Source organism: Lagenorhynchus albirostris, chromosome 3 (assembly GCF_949774975.1).
Source record: "Lagenorhynchus albirostris chromosome 3, mLagAlb1.1, whole genome shotgun sequence".
In the NCBI taxonomy this organism is placed as follows: domain Eukaryota; kingdom Metazoa; phylum Chordata; class Mammalia; order Artiodactyla; family Delphinidae; genus Lagenorhynchus; species Lagenorhynchus albirostris.
This window is the reverse complement of record NC_083097.1, coordinates 23,095,460-23,111,213: the sequence shown is the minus strand read 5'-3', so window position 1 is coordinate 23,111,213 and position 15,754 is coordinate 23,095,460. Positions and strand designations below refer to the sequence as shown.

At 32.9% G+C, this 15,754-nt stretch overlaps 1 pseudogene; it reads left to right on the top strand.

Moving 5' to 3' along the window:
- Positions 1 to 7,599: 7,599 nt before the first annotated feature.
- LOC132517994 (FUN14 domain-containing protein 1-like) lies at positions 7,600 to 8,035 on the top strand (annotated as a pseudogene).
- The last annotated feature ends 7,719 nt before the right edge of the window (positions 8,036 to 15,754 follow it).

Here is a 15,754-nt window from a genome sequence, read left to right as displayed (position 1 = left end):
GAGTTGATGTATTAAAAACTATGCTGGATTGAGGTCCTCTGGAAACCAAATCAGAGACATTTATTTGCATGAGATGTATCAGACAGTGCTCTTAGTCACAATTGCCATAAAGGTAAGGAAACAATGAGAGTATGAACCTTGATGTAGTTGAAGCAGAAATTTCATTCACTCCTATGAGAAGCTCTAGAGTTTGTATGGCCAAATAGACTACAAGATCAAAATGAAAAATTGCAATAATGACATAGTCAGAAAATTAAAAAGAGGAAAGAAAGAATGAATGAAAGGGAGAAAGATTGAGAAGAGACTAGTGAATAGCTATAAAACTAATCAAATTGAAAAGGAAAATTTTTTTAAATGAATAAAAAATCATAAGTATCATGAAAAATAAATTAAAAATCATAAACTGTATATCTTGGCAGAGCATAACAGGAAATATTTCATAAAACTTTGTGCACTGCACTAAATTTGGGTATCTTCACATAGTAAAAATCTATTTTAGTATTAACATAAAATTTCATGTTGTAAAGCCTCCTAAATAACCATTAACAAGATATAAGGACACATTTTTAACAGAATTAAGTTATAATTTTTAATGCCTGGATTTAGGAATAGTAAAATAAATACTGGGTTTTGATAAGCCCAGTGGAACACCAGGATATTTGAGAAGATAAAAAATTATTAATTTTAGTCATGAATTAAATTAATCAATACATAAAATATCTACTATGACATTAACAACACTCAAATACAACTGATTTTTTTCAGGCAGTATAGACCTTTCTTCTTTCTTATTTTCCCTATTTAGCAACTTTTTGCTCTTTTTCAATTTTTTAAATTTATTCTCTTGTTTTTTCCATCTGCCTCTTTCTAATGTTTATTATTGAAGCTAGATTTATGGATGTCAAAGGAACATATTAAAAACCACAAAATTTAGTAATAATGTCTCCTCTTAAAATATGAAGTAAAGGCCAAATGCTGTTGAGTGGCATGTAGATGGAAATTCAAGAAAAAATAATATTTATTATAAAATTAAGCTTATCATCAAATTTGTAAACATGTAAATGGTGTTAGAGTCTAGATTTTTATGTCAGTTTCTCTATATCAGTGAAAAGGCAACAAGTGCAGAAAAATAAACACGCAACAACGATGACCTTCCACATGCTATCTGCACTCTCAATATTTTTGTACTTATTTGACATAGCAAACTCTTAATGAAATGCATGCTGGGGTAAGGAATGGCGCTGGGGCAGATCGTTGTAACACTCTGCTGGTAAATAACATTGCTCCCCTCCTAATTCTAAGAATCATTCAGTTTCTCTAAGGAAATATATATATTTTGTTGTTGTTGTTATTGTTTGTGGGAGGAGGATGAGATGTCAATTTTGAAGCAATGGAAAAGAAGGAAATATGTAAAGATAAAAACTAGAAAGACTAATTCCAGAACTGATCTTCAAAATTGCCTGAGAAAAATAATCTATATTGTCAGAAATCAGGATAGTGATTTCCTTTGGGAGTTGCTACTAGAAGCAAAGATGAAGGAGGCTTCTAGACTAAAATGTTTAACAAAATTAGTGTACCCCCTAAAACAGTACCTCTTTTTTTTTTTTTCAGTACGCGGGCCTCTCACTGCTGGTCCCTCTCCCGTTGCGGAACACAGGCTCCGGACACGCAGGCTCAGTGGCCATGGCTCACGGGCCCAGCCGCTCCGTGGCATGTGGGATCTTCCCGGACCGGGACACGACCCTGCGTCCCCTGCATCGGCAGGCGGACTCTCAACCACTGCGCCACCAGGGAAGCCCAGTAGCTCATTTTTAATGTTCAAGAATACTTATAAATAATTTTTAAATGATTAATGTAAAATATGGAAATAGCACACAAAATAAGTACACAACTAATCATGGTAATTCATACCTGTTTTTTGTTGTTGTTGTTTTTGTTTTTTTTCAGCTGTGCCATGCGGCTGTCAGGATTTTAGTTGCCTGACCAGGGATTGAACCCAGACCCCCTGCAGTGGAAGCCCAGAGTCCTAACCACTGGACCACCAGGGAATTCCCTCATGTCTGTATATTCTAATCATGTGATAGAGAAGATTCTAAGATATTCCCCTAAGATTCCTGCACCATAAGTGTAAATGACTTATATAATCTCCTTCTCTTGAGTGTGGGTGTAGTCTGGAAATAATGAGATATCACTTCTGTGATTAGTTTACTAATAAGCTGACTGTGTGTTATGCAAAAGGGAGATTATTCTTGTGTGGCTGACCTAATTATGTAAGCTTTTAAAAGAAGGTGAAACATCAGAGATGGAAGAACACAAATGAAGATGAGAATTCCATCAATAGTCTATCATAGAAATCAATTAATGAAATGTATTTTGAGTTCATAGATTTTTATTTTATTGCATTTTCTCTTTAAAATTTTAATCTAATTATTATTATTAATTATTATAGGTACAATTATCTTATTTTATTAATTTCCACTCTTACCTTTCTAGTTTTCTCTCTTCTACTTTCTTTGGGTGTAATTTGATTTTCTTTTTCCAGCATCTTAAGGGAATAATTTAAGTCATTGTATTCATAATTCTTTTTTTCCCTAATATAAATACTTAAAGACACATTTCTCAAGACTGTTTTAGCTGTATTGAACAAATTTTGATCTACTGTGTTTCCATATTTACTCATTAAAATATTTTCTATTTTCCTGAGTATTTTTTTGTCCCAAGTGTTATTTGTAAGTGAATTGTTTAGTTTCCGTACACTTGAATATTTTAATATGTCCTTTTTTGTGAATTACTAATTTAATTATGTTGTGTAAATGGACTCATACAATACGTCATATTTGTGGATGTCTTTTGTATCTGTCATATTTGTGGATGTCTTTTGTATCTGGAATAAAATTTTTCTATATTGTAGCATGTATCATTACTTAATTCTTACAATGAATAATATTTCATTGTATGGATATAACACATTTTATTTGCTCATTTATCAGTTGATGGACATTTAGATTATTTCTACTTTTTGTCTATTAATAAACCATGCTGCTGTGAAAAAGTGAGGAGAAGTTATGGTAGACATATGTTTTTATTATTCATAGGTATATACATATGAAAATACCGAGGAGGGGAATTTCTGGATTATATGGTAACTCTATTTTTAACATTTTGATAAACAGCTGAACTATTTCCCATGGAGTCTATATCATTTTACATTCCTACCACCAATTTCTCAACATCCTGGCCAGCTAGTTTTATGATCTGTCCTTTTGACTTTAGTCGTCCTAGTAGGTATTAAATAGTGAATATACTGTGAATATCCTACTATATCAGTATCAGAGATGATCATGTGCTATGTGTCATTTAATCTATTAATAGAGTATACTATATCGATAGTTTTTACGTATAAAATTGCCAATGCATTCTCTGGATGAGGCCCATTTATATAATTATATATAATTATATATATATAATTATATATTATATATATTATATTTATATAATTATTTTTATATATTGTTGGATTCATTTTTTCCAAGTATTTTTTGAACGTTCTTTGTCTGTATTCATTAAGAATATTGGTCTATAGATTGTTCTTATAATGTCCTTATACTAGATGGAAAATAGCCACCTGTCTTATTTCTATAGCAAGGAAACATTTTTTCACACTGATTCATGAACTCATTCTGTTCTATCATGATACATGCAGAAATAATGTAAATTTATATTAACATAGGAAAATTAATCATCATTATCATGAGGTGTTTCTTTTCAATGAAAGAGAAGCATGTAATTTCCATGTGCAGATGCACATTTAATGGGATCAGCTGTATGGTGATGGACAGAAACTACATTTTTGGTGGTGAGCACGTTGAAAAGTATGCAGAAGTAGATAATATCATGTTGTACACATGGAACTTATATAATGTCATAAACTGACATTACCTCAATAAAAAACAAATTTAAAAAAAGCACACTTAAGAAGAAAATTACTGTCTTGCTTTATGGTGCTTTTAAAAATGATTTTCCTCCTTCAGTGTTGTTACTTCAAATCTAATAAATTTAAGGTGTATATGTAGGGTAGTGTTTATATCTCATATGTGGTTGGCCCATAAATATTATTTAAAATATGCACAGTTTTACATTAGGGCATTATTTCCTGACCTCTCAACTAAAGTTTATAAATAACTGATTCTGACATTCTGTACATTGTAATATAAATGAGCATGGGGTACAATATCAACCTCTTACCATAACTGATCATTAACACTCAAGAATGTTTTATGTTGGAGTGGAAAAAAGTTGACTATCATTGAATGGAAAACAGAAACATGATTATACTTAGAAAATAAAGGCAGTAAATGGTTCATTTGCTCTCTTTCCATTTGCAGAATTGTAATAAAAATGCCAACTAGATTGATATTTAGGCAAAAGTACATTGCAATGAAGTTAAGATTACAAGAGGAGCTGCATTAATATACAACATTCTTGTTTGAGCCTGCTTTTCTATTACAATTTCAAGAGTACTTGGGTATATTAATTTCAGTTATAGATACCCATTTAGCTACTGATTTAAAGAGAACTCTCTTTTCTATAAAATAAATGTTAACACTTCTAAGTTATTCCATTTTACCATGTTTTCTTAGATTTTAATCTTAATATTAAAAAAAATCACAACATTTGAAAGAAGTTACAGTCCTGTATATCACACAGAGTACTGAATGCCTTCTAGTTCACACATTATTAAGCTGCTGTAGCAGCAGCTGCATAGGATTTAGCACAACAGATGGTGTTGATTCTTTCTCTTTTTTAATGAAAATCTGATTTATAAATCTCTTGCAACAAACTGGTGATGAAATGTTTAACAAAGCTATAACACATATTACTTGATATTTAAAAATGCCACCTTCTTTTCTCGTGAGCAAAATGATGACAGACTTATGAAGGTAAGCTAAAAGAGGAGCGGAAATAAAATGGAAGGGAAGAATGAGAAAAAATGTAGAATTACAAGATAATAACTAATACTCCCTAAAATGAGTCTCATAAAATAATGTTATTTTTATTGGTTAAATAATTATTTGAGTTGTAATTTTAGAGTTTTTTAAAAATTTTAAAGTATTAAGGTTGTAATAAGGTGTTTTGTGTGTTTTATTGAGAGAGGGTAGAGAGGTAGTACAGCAGCTAAAGAAAAACTACACTATTTCAGGATGTGTTAGAATGCTATGTGAGACATTTCAAATAAATGTTCTTAACATGAACAATATCAATTTTTAAAATATAGAAAAATTGTATTAGCAATTAAAATAAAACAAAAAGTGTCATACAGGCTCTAGTTATGCATATTCCAAGAAACAAACCTTGATGAAGATTGCCTTTCTTATTCATCAGTTCCTATTTTTCTATGCCCATGGCATTTATTCTTTCTAGAAATTAACTAGTGACTTGATATCATCTCATGTAAGAAATGATTCTGACTAAAATATTTTTCTTATATTCTTGAAGATTCCCTGTTATGGTACCTGTAATCTTTCCACTTAGATGAGGGACTACTTAAAACATCTTCCAATGAAAATATATTTATCAAGAGGAGATTTAAGAAGGGAGAAAACTATCCTTTACCTCTAAAGTGATATAATGCAGGTGTTTTAAGGAAAAATAAATTTTCCTTATACATACATATATGCAGAGAAGCTTGATTCTCAATCTAAGTTTTAAACCTCCTTACAACACAAAACTAATATTGTTTATTAAGATGCTATCATAAGCTATACTAGCAACCCTTCTCGCAAACAACACTTACATCATCACCAGTGGTGGTATCTTATTTTTAAATGTCACTGGTAGATTACAGACTGGGAATTAGACGTGTTTTTTTTATAACCATTTACTTAGTGCCAAGTATTCATATGTTCATGCAGTCTGAGCTTAAGAATGTTGGGAATGACAGTTTCTATTTTCAGGCTAATCTTTTCTCTCTGTTGACCAAGTAACCTTTCCAGTCTTCACTTCCTCTTTATTCAGAATAAGTCCCCATCCCCCAATTCCTGCCAAAAGAGAGCCTCCATATTCTGGAATAATCTTCCTCACCCTAATTTAGATGTGTCAAACCATGTCTGAATACTAGAGTGAGCGTGATTCAGCCACAAGCTGGTAACTCCACTAAGACTAGTGAAGTCAATATTAGACCCCTAAGAAATAAAGCATTTAGGGCTAGCAAAGAAGGGATTTTTGAAAAAGAAAAATACTAATATCTATTGCTGACTAGTGAATTTTTATTTATTTTATTTATAATAAACAACTTAGATCTTATTATGCCAATTGATCTTATTAAGCCAATTAATAACGCTGGTACAATATTTATAGGTGTTTCTAACGGAATTCATTTTATGTATAAATGGCCAGTCACTATTCTTGTTCTCATTATTACTACCGTTATGCTCATCCTCACTGAACACAAATAATTTACAGTAATCTGTGATCTCTCTAGAAAAGGAAATGGCATTAAGGGAAATCACAGATCGGCAGAGAGGAGGAAATTAATTAAATATTAAATTAAATCTTGACAGCAAGCTTTCAGAGGCAGCAAAAAATCTCCGTTGATGATACAAAGCAAATACACTTAACATCTTTCCTCATCTGTAGTAGCTCAATAGATACTATACAGATCTAATACAGACCTAGATAACAGATCTAATGATCTGTCACATGAAACACCTGCTCCAAAGTTTCTATTCTCCCAACTCCTAAAAACATGAGTTCTACAACCCAAGCTAGTAGGTAGATTTTTGCCCCTTTTTTTCTTCTCTCACAGTGCTTAAGAAAGAGGCTTTCTACTTCAGTTGTCTATAACTCCAGAGTAGTTTAAGTTATTCAACTTTTTCTGAATTTCATTTTAGTGCATCTCAAGAGGCTGACATTGATCAGACTCAGAGAATCTATCTTTTAATTCAAAGACTGGGTAAAAATCTGTAAATGCCTGTGCGTGAATGCATAGCTGGGTCAATATTACTTTTTCAGTTCCCATACCTTTACACTGCACCTGACCTGTTGCACTGATAAACACTATCAGGTATTCTAGTTTGCAAAAACTGTAAGGACCACTTCACGTGCATCTCTGGGGAACTAACTAATGGAACAGTCCTCAACTTTATCCTGCTGAGGCTAAAGTTTTCTTATCTATAAAATACTCTTCAGGGACTTCCTTGGGGGTCCAGTGGTGAAGACTCCATGCTTCCACTTCAGGGAGCACAGGTTCAATCCCTGGTCAGGGAAAAAAGATCCTGTATGCCATGCCATGCAGCCAAAAAAAATATTAATAATAAAATACTATTCATTTTATTCATTACTTAATTAAAAAAATAATGGGGGAAGCAGTAAAACCCCTCAATTCCAGAGGGTGAGAAAGCTTGGGGATAGAGACCTGTGAAGTTCTTTTAATTAATCCAGCACAGAAAGACTGATTTACCTAGAAATACCATTTGCTTAGTTTTCATGAAGTACTTCTGTGTCTATGACCCTTTCTTCCAACCCCAGGCCCTCTTTGCCCCTCTGTGACAGCTGAGTCCTCTTCACATGGTTCTGGATTCCAAGGCCAGGCCAGTCTAGATGGGATCTCTCTCACCTGAATATGAAAGTGATGATGATTCATATTGGACCTAACTCAGTATACAAGAAGACACCGCTGGTAGAATCTATGCTTGGCCATAGTTTGGCACTTCCGGTAGAAAAATACTCAGTAGCCATCCAGATTGCACTGGCCATTGTGCAGGACTTTTGTTCCAGAAAGTTGGAAAACTTACAGCAACAGTAGGCTGCTGGCCATCTTCATCAGATTTAGCAGTCAAAGTAACTATGTGCAAATCAACTGGGACAGAGTTGAAAAAAGATATAAAGAAAGCAGGAAGACCTGATTCAGAAATGAGCAAATAAAGCAGCACCTGAAATCAGCAATATAATTGAAGCAGCAACAGAATTTATCAAACAGGACATTGTGATGTTCAGTGGATTTGTGAGAGGCTATTTCCTAGGCCTTGCCTCTTAAGGACATGAATGTTCTGTCACAGTGGATTCAACCTGAGAGGAGAAGGGGTGGTAACATGATGATGTCTACAGTTCCAGACACCAGATTCTCCAGGGTGTGAAGAAAAAAGTAGTTGGGCAAAATGGAACTCACAACTTACTGTTGGTCTTCTGACAAATCCTGCAGCGCAGCCAAAAAATAAATAAAGTGAATCCACTTTAAAAAATATATATGTTTGCAATAAACTAAAAGGATTGTAATGCCCTTTTGTGGAAGGTCTTAGAAATAATAGAATTATTGAATATATTAAATAGATTCTACTGATATAAAATAATAATAATGGGGGAAAAATCACTGCTGTTCTAGTCTCTGTGACATAATTAGTGCAGCTTGTATCTCCCAAATCTTACAATTCTGTTTCTCTTGCAGGACCAGAATACGGTGCCACCCTTTGCATTCTTTGCTTCCCAGCACAGAAAACACTGGCAAAGAACAGACAAGGAAGCTGGACATTTAAGCCACTCTAAACTACAGATTATTCTTGAAGGAGAATCTTTTAAGGAACTGAGTTTTTGGTTTTACATGTATAGTAATGAATATATACAACTGAATTTTACAGTTATTTTTAAACAGTTGTATAAATGTTTTCTTAACTGAGAGATGACTAATTTTAGTTTTTCTGTTTTCACTTGTATTCATTACAATGTTTTTAAAATTTTAAGCCTTGAATCAATATACTTATGTGAGTGTTGATAAGAGTAATCATTTCTAAGCTTGTTTGTCTCATGCCATAATATATACACATATTTCAAGATATTGAATTCATAGAAAATATATAGAAAAATATATGGAAGTGAATATTTAGAGAAAAAATCCCTAATGATCACACCTCGTCAAATTATAAGATATGACAATTTCCCCTAACTATTGTCAATACAAATGCTATTAATGCTTTTGTATATGTAATGAAACTTGAAAATTCATGTAGGAAAATTATATCAGACAGCTCACAGATTAGATTGTACAAATATTGAGTACATTAATGATTATTCATTAAAAACAATCCTAGGTAAAAACAGTAATAAGATGTCAGTATTAAGCCAATCCTTTGAAGTAAAAAGTAATGGCATATAGGGTGTTAATAGATATTAGAGACATAAATCAAAGTGACTGGGCTAACTAAGGCTATAATGCCACACTAGCAATTCAGATTATTATGAGTGTTTTGTAGTGTCAGCCTGGGAATGCTCAAGGAAGTATATTCCAAACTTCCTTAATGATAAATGTCACCAGACTAGATAGCTAAACGTAATGATTACCAGACCTCTGCCCCAAGAGATTCTCATTCAGTAGATTGTATTGTGACATTGTTATCTATAGTGTATCTGTAGTCCTCCTGGGGACTCTTCAGGCAAGCTTGAAAATCACCAAGGCTGAGAGGTCTGTGACCTTGGCACACTCTGAGACTTTTAATCTTCCTCATTTGTACTTAAAGTTTATGAAATAGGTTATAATTGTCAGATTATATAAACTATTTGTTTTATTTTACAGCATTTGCTCACCTGGTCTTATTTGTGACTAACAACTCTGTGAACTACTTGATATATATTTCGTATATTCTTTACTTGGATTTAAGGATGCACATGCGTTCTCAAACTTAATGTGCATGAGGATCACTTGGACAAATCATTAAAATGCAAATGCATGCTCTGCCACATAGATTTTGATTCATTTGGTCTCTGGTGGGACCTAGGAATTCACATTTGAAATAAGCACTCCTGCTGATTCTGATGAAAGTGCTGTACAGATTACATATTCAGAAATCCCACTGTAGAGGACTGATGAATTAAAATCACAATAACCGTTGGAAATCCACCTAAATCTAAACAAACCCTGTGGAAATACTTCTGTGTTTGGAGCTTCCTACCAGCTGCCAACGTATTACCTGAATTTTACTATAAATGGTGCACTTGAATGTCATAAGACATTATCTTTATTCATTGGAATTATTTTGAGATTCATTCTATTTAAAAGACACTACAAGGACAGAACTTCTAGGTGATTTAATTAAGACAAAACTCCTATTATTTGCTATTTAGGTAAACTATATATTTTTTTAATGTCCAAGCAAAAAAATTGTTTGTGATTGTAATTATACTCTTTACCAATGTATCAAAAACTCCACAAAGAAACTGGTATTATATTTTCCTACAGGAAATCTTGCAATTTTGCAGTTCACATTTTTAGTTAGGTAAAATACAACTTTCATTACTATGCACAATGAGAATAGAGAATTTAGATTCATGTGAGAATTTAAATGTTTCTGATCCTTTCCGCAATAAAATGTTATGTACATGCTTTAAGACAGTTGAATTATTATGCTTCTCACTAATGATGGAGTAAAATTTTACATGAATGTGTTATAATATTTCTAAATCTCATTAAATATTACATTCATAGAATTTTATTTTAGAACAATAGCTATCATCTCTTAGTTGTTGTGATCCTGAAACACACCAAATGCATTTCACTTGGTCAAATTTGCATTGTAACTTATTTTAAATGTTTAATCTTAGACATCTGATTTATTAGAAGGGTTGATTCAAAAATCGAATGTGTCTGGCTTGCAGAAGAATGAAACTGTCAATCCTATAATGATTAAAATAATGGATTAACAAATGTGCTAACCATATAAACAGTGGCTTTTTATATTGGTGTATCAGTGTTTTAAATTAGGTAAAATTTGTCAGTGTGATCAGCTTTATTTTTTTTACTTTCAGATGATATAGTCCAATTTAACGAGGAACAATAACACTGGCTTTCTCACAGAGTTATTACCGCAATGCAATCAGCAAAATATATTAACAATTTGGATAAACAGTCCTTTGTGTGTGTGTGTGTGTGTGTGTGTGTGTGTGTGTGTGTATGAAAGTGCACATATACCTGTGTGCACACAGAGTACATGTTTAATTATAATATTGATATTTTAAAATACAGTTATATTTATCTGTGTGAACATGTTTTATTTCTATTTTGAACAGAGTGTTATTAATTCAACCATGCTACTGACCATCTATTTCTGATTTCCTAAATAATTATTTTAAACAGAAGTCATGTTCCTTTATCCAGGTTGTTTTTCCTCATCGAAATTGTGTGTAGAAGAATAATATCTTGATGAAAAAAAGAAGAAAGACTGCACAGTCCTACCCTAATTTTAGAGGGATAGCTTTTTATCTTCATCCCTGACATCAAAAGAGGAGGTATCATAACATTTTAAAGCTTGAGCTTTTTATTTGACCAAGATTAGAAAATAAAGAACTCTGGATTTTGTACTTGTTTACCTGAAAACATCAAATTTAATACAACTCAAAAGATGTATTATATTCTAGTTTACTTTTCATATGTCATTGTTATAGTCAAATGTTCTCTTTTTTCCAAGAAGATAAAGTTTTCCTTTGTGAATATTATTTTGTTTAACTTTTCATTTTATATTGGAGTATAGTTGTTTTGTTTTGTTTTGTTTTGTTTGCCACACCATGCAGCTTGTGGGATTTTAGTTCCCTGACCAGGGATCGAACCCAGGCCCTTGTCAGTGAAAGTGCAGAGCCCTAACCACTGGACAGCGAGGGAATTCCCTGGAGTATAGTTGATTAACAATGTTGTGTTAGTTTCAGGTGTACAGCAAAGTGGTTCAGTTATACACATACATGTATCTATTCTTTTTCAAATTATTTTCCCTTTTAGGTTGTTACATAATATTGAGCAGATTTCCCTGTGCTATACAGTAGGTCCTTGTTGGTTATCCATTTCAAATACAGCAGTGTGTACATGTCAATCCCACACTCCCTAACCATTCCTTCCCCCCATCCTTCCCCCCTGGTAACCATAAGTTCATTCTCTAAGTCTGTGAGTCTGTTTCTATTTTGTAAATAAGTTCATTTGTCTCATTTGTGTTTAGATTTCACATATAAGGTATATCATACAATATTTCTCTTTCTCTGTCTGACTTACTTCACTCAGTATGACAATCTCTAGGTCCATCCATGTTGTTGCAAATGGCATGATTTCATTCTTTTTAATGGCTGAGTAATATTCCATTGTATATATGTACTACATCTTCTTTATCCATTCCTCTGTCGTTGGACATTTAGGTTGTTTCCATGTCTTGGCTATTGCAAACAGTGCTGCAATGAACATTAGGGTGCATGTATCCTTTCAGACCATGTTCTTCTCTGGATATATGCCCAGGAGTGAGATTGCAGGATCATATGGTAGCTCTATTTTTGGTTTTTTAAGGAAACTTCATACTGTTTTCCATAGTGGCTGTACCAATTCACATTCCCACCAAAAGTGTAGGAGGGGTCCCTTCTCTCCACACCCTCTCCAGCATTTATTGTTTGTGGATTTTAAAATTTGTATGGAGACACAAAAGACCCTGAATAGTTAAAGCAATCTAGAGAAAGAAAAATGGTGCTGGAGGAATCAGGCTCTCTGACTTCAGATTATACTACAAATCTATAGTCATCAAAACAGTATGGTACTGGCACAAAAATATAAATATAGGGCAGTGGAATAGGATAGAAAGCCCAGAAATAAACTCACACACCTATGGTCAATTAATCTATGACAAAGGAGGCAAGACTATACAATGGGGGAAAGACAGTGTCTTCAGTAAATGGTGCTGGGAAAACTGGAGAGCTACATGTAAAAAAATGAAATTAGAACATTCTTTAATTCCATACACAAAAATAATGTCAAAATAGATTAAAGACCTAAATGTGAGACCATAAACTATAAAACTCTTAAAGGAAAACATAGGCAGAACACTCTCTGACATAAATTGCAGCAATATCTTTTTCAATCCATCTCCCAGAGTAATGGAAATAAAAACAAAAATAAAGAAATGGGACTTAATTAAATTCAAAAGTTTTTGCACAACAAAGGAAACCATAAACAAAATGAAAAGACAACCCACAGAATGGGAGAAAATATTTGCAAATGATGTGACCGACAAGGGATTAGTCTGCAAAATTTACAAACAGCTCATGTGGTTTAATATCATCAAAACAAACAACCCAAACAAAAAATGGGCAGAAGACCTAAATAGATATTTCTCCAAAGAAGCTATACAGATGGCCAAGAGGCACATGAAAAGATATTCAACATTGCTAATTATTAGAGAAATGCAGATCAAAACTATCGATACAATGAGATATTACCTCACACCAGTCAAAATGGCTCTCATCAAAAAATCCACAAACAATAAATACTGGTAAATATTATTTTTATTTTGTATTATAAGTAATTGTTTTTAATAGCTAAGAATTAATACATTTATAACAATGTTTTAAAAACAGAGAAAATCACAATTTGTGAGAATTTAAAGCCAAAATAGATCTATCTATTTCTAAAACATAAAATTGAAAAATGATTATTATTACAAGTATTCAAGTGCGGCATGAGCAGTGTTTAAAAAGATTTATAGACTTGTATTTCATCTAATATAAGAAATCATTCTAGATACTTATTTGTCCAGGGGATTAGTTAAACAAATGTCCCTAACCTATTTAAATTTGTCATCTCAATTGAAGACAGGTCTCAAGAAGTGAATTGGTGGACTCTGAAACACATGGACACACTTTGTGGCCGTCCTATTATTAGAAGCTAAAAGGTAATTACAAATCACAGAGGTGGCAGTGGCTCGAAGGGGTCAGGTTAGAAAGACAAGGAGAAAAATTATGGTCTAATTTTTTTAAAAAAGGATGTGTGCTTAAACCCAATTGAGTTATTTAATGAGTAGATTCAGAGAAAGGATGGTACTCTGTCACACCACTTTAGCGTACTGAATAGCTCAAGGGGAAAACGTTGCTAGGAGGCTTTAATTAATTTCCTTCATCTAATCCTCTGTTAACACTAAACAAGCCTCTGTCACATGCATCATATGAATTCCAAGGACAAAGTAAAAGCCATTTAAAAGTAGTCATATCCCAATAAGGTTATTAAGAGACCATTTCTAAGTTCCTCATTAAAGTTAATGCATTTAACACTAATACTGTTCAAAATCCATATTACAGTCCAGCAATTTCATAAAATATTGATTGCTTTGGTGTGTCCTTATATACTAATGTATTATATTTTTAAGTAACTTAGTGAGGCAAAAGTCCAGGTTATTTAGTTTCAGCTTGTTGTGAAAGATTGCAACTCCTGTAACAGCTTTAAATTGCAATAGCTCAAGCCTTTGGGTATATCAGTTTCTGTATCTAAAACTGAGTGCCAGCATCACAGCCTCTGTATTTTGTCTAGAGCTTTTCTCTCTCAGGGTTATACAAAACAACAGGAGATTAATGGGGTAACATAGTAAAAAGTTTTATGAATGATAAATATTATCCCTATTTTTCTGTAGGAGAAATGGAGTCATATGTAGGTTAAGTAACCATTAAAACTGTTATAGAAAAGGATTCATTTATGCTGCATTTAACTGCATTCCAAGCACTTATTCTTCACTAATCTCCTTAACTGTCACTTTGAGTGCCAAAGGTGAGGTAAGGGTACGTATCCTGTATAAACATATGCAAATTTTGAATCATTTAAGTTGTCTTTTCAAATATTGATCAATATATCAAGTTTGATGATCAAAAACCAGAATTTTCCTTACTCTTTGCCAAAAAGCCGCTTTTACTGAGATTTTCTTTAATGTAATGAGGCGGGGTTGGGGGGAGGCATAGGTTTGCATATAAATGTATTTCCCATCAGTAAACTTACTTCCCCAAACATCTAGTACTATCGTGTCAACTGAAAAGCTGGTGTAGAAAGAGTGTCAAAGTCCATGCTGGAGAGTAAAATCCTTCCCCACTGAAAACTGTAGAGCATGTCTGAAGGGAATGACAACATCTCTCGCTATCTTAAGGAAATTCTTTTTCTTTTATTTTTTCCTGTCAAAATGCAGCTTAGTTCAGTATGAAGACTATGTATAGTGGCTTGTTGCATAAGGTCCTACAATGTTTTATGCATAATGGTAATAAAGTGTTTTAATGATACATTTTTCCATTAAGACTTTGGAAGAATATATTGTTGGCATAATGGTTAGAATGAGAGAGTATCTTACAGTGTACGACAAGAGGAGGTGGGAAAGTTAAAGTAAAAGAAATAAAAATATCATTGCATATTATTTTACATGAAATAAAATTTAATTAATAACAATAATTTGTAAAGTGATGAGCATAGCCAAACATGAATGTGAGTGAAATGAAACTAATATCAGAGACTAAAGAGAAATCTTCATAGATTCACTCTTCTGTAGAAATTGAAGACAGATAAAGGGAAAAGGGCATGGAGAGAATCAAGTTTTTAATTTTCATACAAAACATTAAAAATCCATTGATATCAGATAAATTCTTTGTATTTAGACCTCCAATGTGAGTGGTGGGAGCTATTTCAATGTCCCTAAATTCTTTCTCAATGAATTTCAGATTTCCTCTACATATATTGAAGAGAAATGTCATGAATTTTTTAAAGAAATTAGCTCAAATGGAAAATAAGAAGAAATGGAGAAGAAAGAGAAGACAGAGGAGAGGTGGAGGATGAAGAGAAGAAGAACAAGGGAAAGCACATCATTAACATCTATGAAAACATATGGTCAAGAGAAAAATACACTCCCCCTACAAAGAACTGGGGAGATCAGTGTCTGGCCCTCTTTCTGCCAGTTTACTTTGTAATTGTTTTGTACTGACACAAGACAGT